Source organism: Erinaceus europaeus, chromosome 8, assembly GCF_950295315.1.
Source record: "Erinaceus europaeus chromosome 8, mEriEur2.1, whole genome shotgun sequence".
Taxonomy (NCBI): Eukaryota; Metazoa; Chordata; class Mammalia; order Eulipotyphla; family Erinaceidae; genus Erinaceus; species Erinaceus europaeus.
In genome coordinates this window covers 98,790,469-98,799,497 of record NC_080169.1, presented here as the reverse complement: position 1 = coordinate 98,799,497, position 9,029 = coordinate 98,790,469, and positions in this window count along the sequence as shown.

Here is a 9,029-nt window from a genome sequence, read left to right as displayed (position 1 = left end):
CAGGTTCCATATGCTACCATGATGCCAACATCATGACCTCACCAATATGTCCCAGAGATTCACTTCCTCAGAGCCCTGCCCCACTAGAGAAAGAGAGAGGCAGGCTAGGAGTATGGATCAACCTGTCAACACCCCAGTTCAGCAAAGAAGCAATTACAGAAGCCAGATCTTCCACCTTCTGCATCCCACAATGACCCTGGGTCCATACTCCCAGAGGGTTAAAGAATAGGAAAAGCTACCAGGAGAGGTGATACCAAGCTCTAGTGGTGGGAAGTGTACCCCTTTTATCCTGTCTTGACAGTGTTTCCATTTTATAACTAAATAATTTTTTAAGTATTATGTGGAAAACTGAGAAATGATACACACATACCAACTACTGTATTTTACTGTTGATTGAAAACCATTAATCCCCCCCAATAAAGAAAAAAAAAGAGTGGCCCTCGAGGTGGCTCAGTGGATAAAGCATTGGACTCTCAAGCATGAGGTCCTGAGTTCAATCCTCAGTAGCACATGTGATGTCTGGTTCTTTCTCTCTCTCTTCCTAGCTTTCTCATTACTAAATAAATAAATTTAAAATATTTTTTTAAAAAGATAAACACCATAGTTCTCACATGTCTTGGAAAGAAAGAAAAGAAAAAAGAGACCACAGCATCCAAGCTTCCTTCAATAAAGACATTTCCTCTATCCTTCTCCCTTTCTGCCTCCTTCTTACTTAGAGGTGAAGCCTGCCCTTCCAGGGGCCACAGAAATAGAAGGAGAGTGAGGGTGGATTAGGCTTGGTGATTCCTGTCCTTAACTCACGCGGAGGGGGTGGGAGAGATGGCTCACATAGTAAGGAGACTAGAACCACATGAGGGTCCCAAAAATAATAATGCTCTCATACTTGAGAGTTCAATGCTTTATCCACTGCACCACCTCCTGGACCACACACTTTTACTAGACATCCTCAGCCCCAGCCCAACTCTAGGTCCTTTTGCTTGCAGTGGGGCTCAAACACCTAGAGCAGATCATGTTGACCCTGTCTGGCAGAGGCTGAGGCTGGGGATGGGGCTGGGACTGGGACACACTGCCTTAACCTGTGGGCTTGGCCAAGGAGTTGCTGGATGAAGCCACACTGCAAGCAGACTGCAGCCACCTTGGTCACAGGTGTCTCTAAAGGAGAAGGGAGTTTGACCCCAGCAAGCCAACTCAGCCATGCACATCTGAAAGAAGCTGTGTAGTCTCCTGGTTAAAACTCTCATTTCTGCGGGCTGGGCAGTGATGCACCAGGTTAAGCACACACATTAATCACCATGAGTTAGGAGTATATTTTGAGGCCATGATCCCCACCTGCGCAGGGGAGGTGCGGGGGGGGGGGGGGAGTTTCACAAGCAGTAAATAGGTCTTCAGGTGTCTCCCTTTCTCTCTCTCTCTCTACCTCCCCTCTCAATTTCTATCTGTCTTATCAAATAAAAAGGAAGGAAGAGGGAGTTGGGCTATAACACAGCAGATTAAGTGCAGGTGACGCAAAACACAAGGACCAGCATAAGGATCCCAGTTCAAGCCCCTAGCTCCCCACCTGCAGGGGAGTGCTTCACAGGCAGTGAAGCAGTTCTGCAGGTGTCTTTCTTTCCCCTCTCTGTCTCCCCTCCTCTCTCCATTTCTCTCTGTCCTATCCAACAATGACTACAACAAGGGCAACAAAAAGGAATAAATAAATATTTAAAAAATCTTTTTTAAAAAAGGAAGGAAGAGAGAAAGAAGGAAAATAAATAGAATTCACTTTCCTTTACCCAGCCCAGGGGTGAATACCTGCTGAAATCCAGGACTTTGTGATGAGTGGGCAGAATGCCTCAGGGCTTCAGCTACCTTGCCCTACCTCAATGGACCTCTGAGAGAAGCACCCCTCCCCAAGCCACTGTGGATTGGAGGTGAGTAATAGGTGGTGAATAGGGGCATATGAATATGGCCAGTGGAGGATCTGTGAAAAAATCCACAGCAAGCCAAGCGTGGAAAGGGACTAAGGGTGTGTTCATTGGGAATACACTGATTAGAGATGAACAGTGAACAAACGGAAAAGAGAAGACAGCTGTAATGAGGCAGAGAATGCCAGCATTTATATAGGGGATTTAAAAATATATTTTATTTTATTTGTTAATGTCTTAAACTTTTATTTATTTTGGATAGGAACAGATAAATTGAGAGAGTAATGAGGAGATAGAGGAGAGACACCTGCAGTACTGCTTCACCACTTGTGAAGCCTTCCCCCTGCAGGTAGACAGGAGGCTTGAACCCACATCCTTGTATATGGTAACATGTGTGTTCAACCAGATGTGGAATGTGTACAATGGATGCTTTCATAGTTGGAAAAAGGACTAGAAAGCTGAATCAGGGAAGAGTAGCTCCCAAATATGGGAAAAGTATACATATTCAGCATAGGAACCTAGGTAACCTCTGCATCCCTTAGGTCTGAGCTGGCATTCTGTGGTCATGGCTAGGAACATTCCAGGCTGCACTAATTTCAGGACCCATCTTCCTTTCGTGGTAGGTAGAGTATGTAGCCCAACTTCCCTTTGGAGAAAGAAACATTCCCAACCATTGTTGATCCACATTGAGGGTCAGGTCCAATAGGGGCCCAAAGAGGGGTCCATTATGTTGTTCCTTATGGAGATGACCAGTGACAATGGTGAGAGGGATCATGTCTGTTTGAGAATCCCAGGACTTCCTGACTAGGGCCACAGGTGATGGGGTGGCCTGGTAGTGACTAAAGAGTCATCATTAAAGTATGCCAGTCTCTTGCCCTTATTCAGCTTTTGAAGTCCTTAATTTGTCTGACAAGGTTAGCTTTGGAATTAGTGAGGGGCACGTAATAGGAGGTAGGTGAGGAGGGTACCTAGCTCTAAGTAGAAACTATTTCACTTAGTACTTTATGGTGTCATTTTGGGTCTTTCTACTCACTTTCTACATTTATTGACTCACTGAAAACTATTGTGCACCTTTGCTTTAAGGTATATGTTTTTACATAAGCCCTATTTCATGGGTCCTAGTCTATATCTGGTTTTTGAGGTTTGTTAAGAAGTGTACCACCCGAAATGGAATTAAGGAGTCCTCTGAGCTAGGAAAGGTCACACTAGAGTAATGAAGCTGAAGAGTTGACATTCCATGCCTGATGTCTCTGGATGCAGTCTGAAGTTAAACATGCCAAGGTGGTACTGGTTGCATTGCTTAGGTTGGGATTAGCAGATGTGGTATAGATTGGTATGAATTGAGAGAAGCATGCAGGAAAGTAAGCCCCACCCTAGAGATTCCAGGACTGGGAGAAATATGGGCTTTATAGAGAAAGAGGAAGGTTCCTGCTGTCCTAAGACTTAAGAAGGCAACTGTAACAAAATCATTTGGCAGTTGGGTTAATTTTGAAATTCCCATTGTTAGTATTTGCTGGATGCTTTCATGTTTGAAATTTGGGTTTGTTAGCTCCTGATTTATGTTGCAAGTTATCTGTCCCAGGTCTGGGGATCCATATCTTGGAGATGATATTATTTGTCCTTAGTATTCTGCTTGGATAGACATATATTGCAAAAAACAGGCCATGAGACTGAAAGACAGAAAAACAGGACATAATGGAAAACTCTGTAGTATGGTGAAGACAAGTCACAAGAATGTAAAAGCATTAGTGTGTGGTCAGCCATCATAGGTTATGCCAGAGTGTCTTTGACATTGTTCATTAAAGTTAACCCGGGGGTGGGGGGAGATAGCATAATGCTTATGCAAAAAAGACTCTCATGCCTGAGCCTCCAAAGTCCCAGGTTCAATTCCTTTCCCCAGAACTGAGCAGTGCTCTGGTAAAAATAAGTAAATAAATAAATATAAAGTTCACCCTGGATGGGTCGAAGAAGAGATGAACCTGCAACTCCACAGTTGATGCAGCGCAGCTCAGCCCAGTGGCATCCTGGCAGCCCTGTAGCCCCATCAGTCACAGAGTTGGGGGACTCCACCCACTCCATCAGTGGAAACAGAGATCCTTGGCAAGACAGAAGCATCAGTCATGGTATTGCAGATGAAGCGGGGCAAGGAGTTGACAGGTCATGTATGAGACACATTTTTAAAAAATGAAGGATAACAGATTGCATTGGGTTTCACACAGTGCGAATGTTTATTGAAGCAAGTAGAGAGAAAGAAGAGAGATAATACAGAGAGACATGTATAGGCCTTTGAGAGCAAGAGAGGCCCCAAGTTTTCAGCCCTCTAGTTTTAATTTATTTTGTTTTGTTTGTTTATTGTCACTAGCGTTATAACTAGGGCTCAGTGCCTACACAATGAGTCCACCTCTCTTGGAAGCCATTTTTCCTTTTTTTTTTTCTTACCCTCACCCCCCGCTTTCTTTTTTATTACATAAGAGAGAGAGATTAAGAGGAGAGGGGGCTACAGAGAGGGAGAGAGGCTTGCAGACAGGCTTCACCACTCATGAAGCTTTTCCTCTGCAGGTGGGGAGCTGGGGCTTGAACCCTGTCCTCACACAGTAGGGTGTGCACTCAACTGAATTTGCCACTGCCCAACTCCTGGCCCTCCTAGGTTTATAGTGGACTGGGGGTGGGGGAGTGAGTTACCATAAACAGATAAGGGACACTGGTTTCTCAGACCCTTGGACTCCTCTTCAGCTTGTGATGCTTAAGCTTTCCTCACTGTGCTCTGGGATACACATCCACACTCGGTGGCCTCAAACCAGATGGAACTGATGCAGCTCTGAGATATCCTGGCCTCTGGTCCCTCTTCCATACTACATGATGAAGATGCAAGGGAGGATGGTATGTGGGTTCCTTGGCTAGTGAAGGCAGTTGTGAGTTTCTGTTCATGTATGCCTTTACAGTGCTGCTTAGGACCATTCATGTGTTGCAAGTGGGGAGGTCTCTGGCCCTAAGCAGATCCTAATAGTTGTAGGAGCTCAGGCTTGGGGAGGGCTGTGTCTGGAGTCAGGACAAAGACAAGTGATCACAAAGACTGACTGAAGTCCAGGAATGATTTCTCAATGTGCACAGACACCACAGTAATGAACCCAAAACCACAATTTGTGACCAGAGGATACCAGCCCCTCTAGAGGACAATGGGCCCTTGTCCATTTTGGTAAAAGTAATTAACCAGAAACCACTGCCACCTGGGTTTAATAGTGTTCTTTACTGATATAATAGCATCTGGAGGAAGAGCAGCTGGGTGAGGGTAAAGTAAGCAGAGAAGGACTGTTTTCTCTCCCTTCTCTCTTCTCTCTTCTATCTCTCTCTCTCCTACCCCCCCCTCCCCAGTTCTTAACCTCAAACCTTAAGGACTGGGGTTCAAGAGTTATCTTACAGGCCTCTCCTGGCTCTGTCCTCTGGCTAATGTCTTTATTTAGTTAGAACCATATAGCTTTCTCCCTTGGAAAGTGATATTCCAGGGGACCAGGCAGTGATCCACCAAGAGCTCATATGTTACTGTGCATAAGGACATATATTCAAGTCCCTGCAGAGGGGAAGCTTCACAAGCAGTGAAAAGAGCTGCAGGTGTCTCTCTTTCTCTCTCCATCTCTATCTCTCAGTTTCTCTCTGTCTTATCAAAATAAAAAAAAATAAAAAAGAAGAAGAAATGCCCGTTGGGATATATTGTACACTGAACCTGAGCTATAATCCTGCAGGAAGAGAGAAAGAAAGGAAGAAGGAAAGAGAGAAAGAAACAAAGAAAGAAAGAAGAAAAAAAGAGGAAAAAGGAGGAAAGAAAGAGAAAGAGAAAAGGGAAGGAAGAAGAAAAATAAGAAAGGAAAGCAAAAGCAAAAGGAAAGTAGGAGCAAGTGATGGCACAGCTGGTTGGGCACGCACACTGCCATGCTCAAGGATGCAGGCTTACGACCCTGGTCCCCACCTGCACGGGGAAAGCTTCACAAATGATGAAGCTGTGGTGTCTTTCTCTCCCCCCTTTCTATTTCAACTTTTTTTTGTCAATTTCTCTGTTTCTATCCTAAATAAATAAATGTTAAAATTAATAAATATAATTCCTAAAGCAAGAACTTTGAGACCTGTAACCTTTTCTCCTTTCTATCACCTCCTGCTTTTCTCAGCAATAACTGTCAGTTCTACATCTTCCAAAACATCTTGGGCAAATGTTTAGTTTAATGGTTCCCTGGAGCATGGTAGCAGGCCATGGCCTTAAAAACTTCACTAGAGGGAGTCGGGCTGTAGTGCAGCGGGTTAAGCGCAGGTGGCGCAAAGCACAAGGACCGGCATAAGGATCCCGGTTCGAACCCCGGCTCCCCACCTGCAGGGGAGTCGCTTCACAGGTGGTGAAGCAGGTCTGCAGGTGTCTGTCTTTCTCTCCCCCTCTCTGTCTTCCCCTCCTCTCTCCGTTTCTCTCTGTCCTATCCAACAATGACGACAACAACAATAATAACTACAACAATAAAACAACAAGGGCAACAAAAGGGAATAAATAAATAAAATAAAATATTTAAAAAAAAAAAAAACTTCACTAGATGGTATTAATTAAAAAAAAAAAAAAAGATGAGCAAGCACAGCAGGAGGCAGACTGGTCACTAAATCACCAAGGACTCAAGATGGTGGAGAGCATGTGACAGGCCAACCCTGGAAGCCAAGCACAATAACTTAGCCAGGAGACAACATGGCAGACACCTCGCTTACTTAGCACTGCATACTCACAACATGCCCCAATACCACAATGCTCACCTTCATCTTGTTAGGGACAGTTCAAAGGACAACAGGACCCTCTGAGGGGATCACAAAGATTGAGTCAGCCTGCACAAGCATGAATTGACGAGCCACAAACAGCGAGAGTCTAACAGCATATAAACCCCTCCCGGAGGCTTACCTGCTCTCTGGTTCCAGTTCCATTTGGGATACACACCAGCAGAGAGGTATGTTATCTACCCTTTTTTGTTGTTACCTTTCCTCATCTCTGTAAACTATTTGTGTTTGGGGAAATGACTGATGGAGGGTGAGAAGTATAAAAGTTTAACCTCTGGGATGGGGAGACAGCATAATGGTTATGCAAAAGCCTGAGGCTCTGGGGTCCTAGATTAAATCCCCAGCCCCACCATAAGACAGAATTGAGCAGTGTTCTGGTTAAATAAATAAAATAAAATAAAATAAAATAAAATAAAATAGAATAAAATAAAATAAAATAAAAGTTTAACCTCACCTAGTAATATCAGAAGAATTAAACTTGAGAAATGTGGTGTCTCCTTCTTAGAGATTGCCTGCCCCATTCCCTTCCTTTCTCACATCATATATACTTTCATTTTCCTAAGCATATCTTGTTCTGCATACCACTCTACCAGGCCTATGTCATGGAACCTTTGTTGAACTGGGGCAACAGTCAAAAAGGGTATGTTGGGGGGGGGGTGTCCCTGGGAAACCCTGGTAACAGCTCTGCCAATAATAAATATTTCTAGATGTCTCCTCCATAGCGTCTTGTTTATCATGGTAGGTTTCCACAAAGAACTGGGAACTCTGTGATCTGCTTAGGGAAATGAAGAAGCACATACAGACATGCATGCATCATCTGGAGAATAGCATGACTCTGTTCAGTGATTTCTCTTCTGGCATTTTATTTTAGTTTTTTGGGCTTTTTTTTTTAGCATTATTATATATATATATATATTTTTTTTAACCCGAGCACTGCTCAGTTCTGTTTGATGGTGATGCAGGGGGATTGAACCTGGGGCTTTGTAGCCTCAGCCATGAGCCTATATAATCATTATGCTGTCTTTCTCTCTCTCTCTCTCTCTCTCTCTCTCTCTTGCTCTCTCTGCCTAACATGTGAATGTTCTCAGTTTTCTTGAATAAAGTTTAAAATTCCTGAAAATCATGCTTTCTCCTCAATTCTTTGTTGAGATTACGCATGACAAACTTTTCATGTTGGGAATACAAACTCAGCCTGTCATTTCTCCCCAATACAATTATGCTCTCTCCCCTGCCACCCTCTTCTGGCATTTTATATCTCAACCCTGTCAACCTGGAATGAACTTTGCATTGATCTGTTTAAATGTCCCAGTTCCTCTAGGGGCCTGTTTAAATTTCTTGGCTTATCCATTGGACCTGCTGCCCAGGTGTGGCTACTTTTCTAAAATATATATCTATCCCCTATTTGCTACTTCTATTACAGGTGCTCTTTCTGCTCTGTGCTGAAATAAAAAACAAGGCCCAAGTCTCAGGTCAGGATTCAGTTGACTTCATGGGATGCTCATATATGTTCATATATATGAAACTAGGATACCGTGAACTCTGACCCTAGCATTTCTCTAACATGAGAGGTGCCCTTCAGGAGACATTCTGGTCCCCACTTACAGAGATGATAATATATGCCCTCACAAACGAGTGTTTTGTTATTTCAAATTGTAGATATGATATAAATATCTAGCAAATAAATGTCTCCCTTTTAACTTATAAATACACCCCTTTGCCCTACTGTTGAGGAAGGATGCTAGTGTATCCATCCCATCCTGCCTTGGCAAGCATTTCCCAATGTAACACCAGTTCTGAAATTAAAATAAATTTCTCTTCCCTTCCTCCCCTACAGTGATGGTGATTTTATTTAAGTTAACAGGATACATTTATTTCAAAGCCTTGAAATATATATATATATATTCCTTTGCTATTGTAAGGGCCCAAGACCTAGTGAAACACTAAAATACCAGCAATTTTCCAACAAGACATTAAGAGAGTGTAATAAATAGCACCTCTCTCCCCTGACTATGTTTTGAAGACACGGAAAAAAATAAGGCAGACACAAGGAGATGGAAAAATAAAATATGCCCTTTCCTGCTGACCAAGCCTTAATTGAAAGACTCTGCTCAGTGTGAGAATAAAATGACAGACTAACTAAACCCCAGGGGAAACAGATTCACCTACCCATTCCTGGGCTGGGGGGAAGATTATGCACAAAAGGAAAAAAGGTTTAAAAGCCCCAAAGGAACAGGAGCTGACATGGCCCTCAAGGAAGAAGGTGACCTGAAATTGACAAATTGAGCTAGACAAAGATAGAAAGTTTCAGTACTTCACTTACAGAGA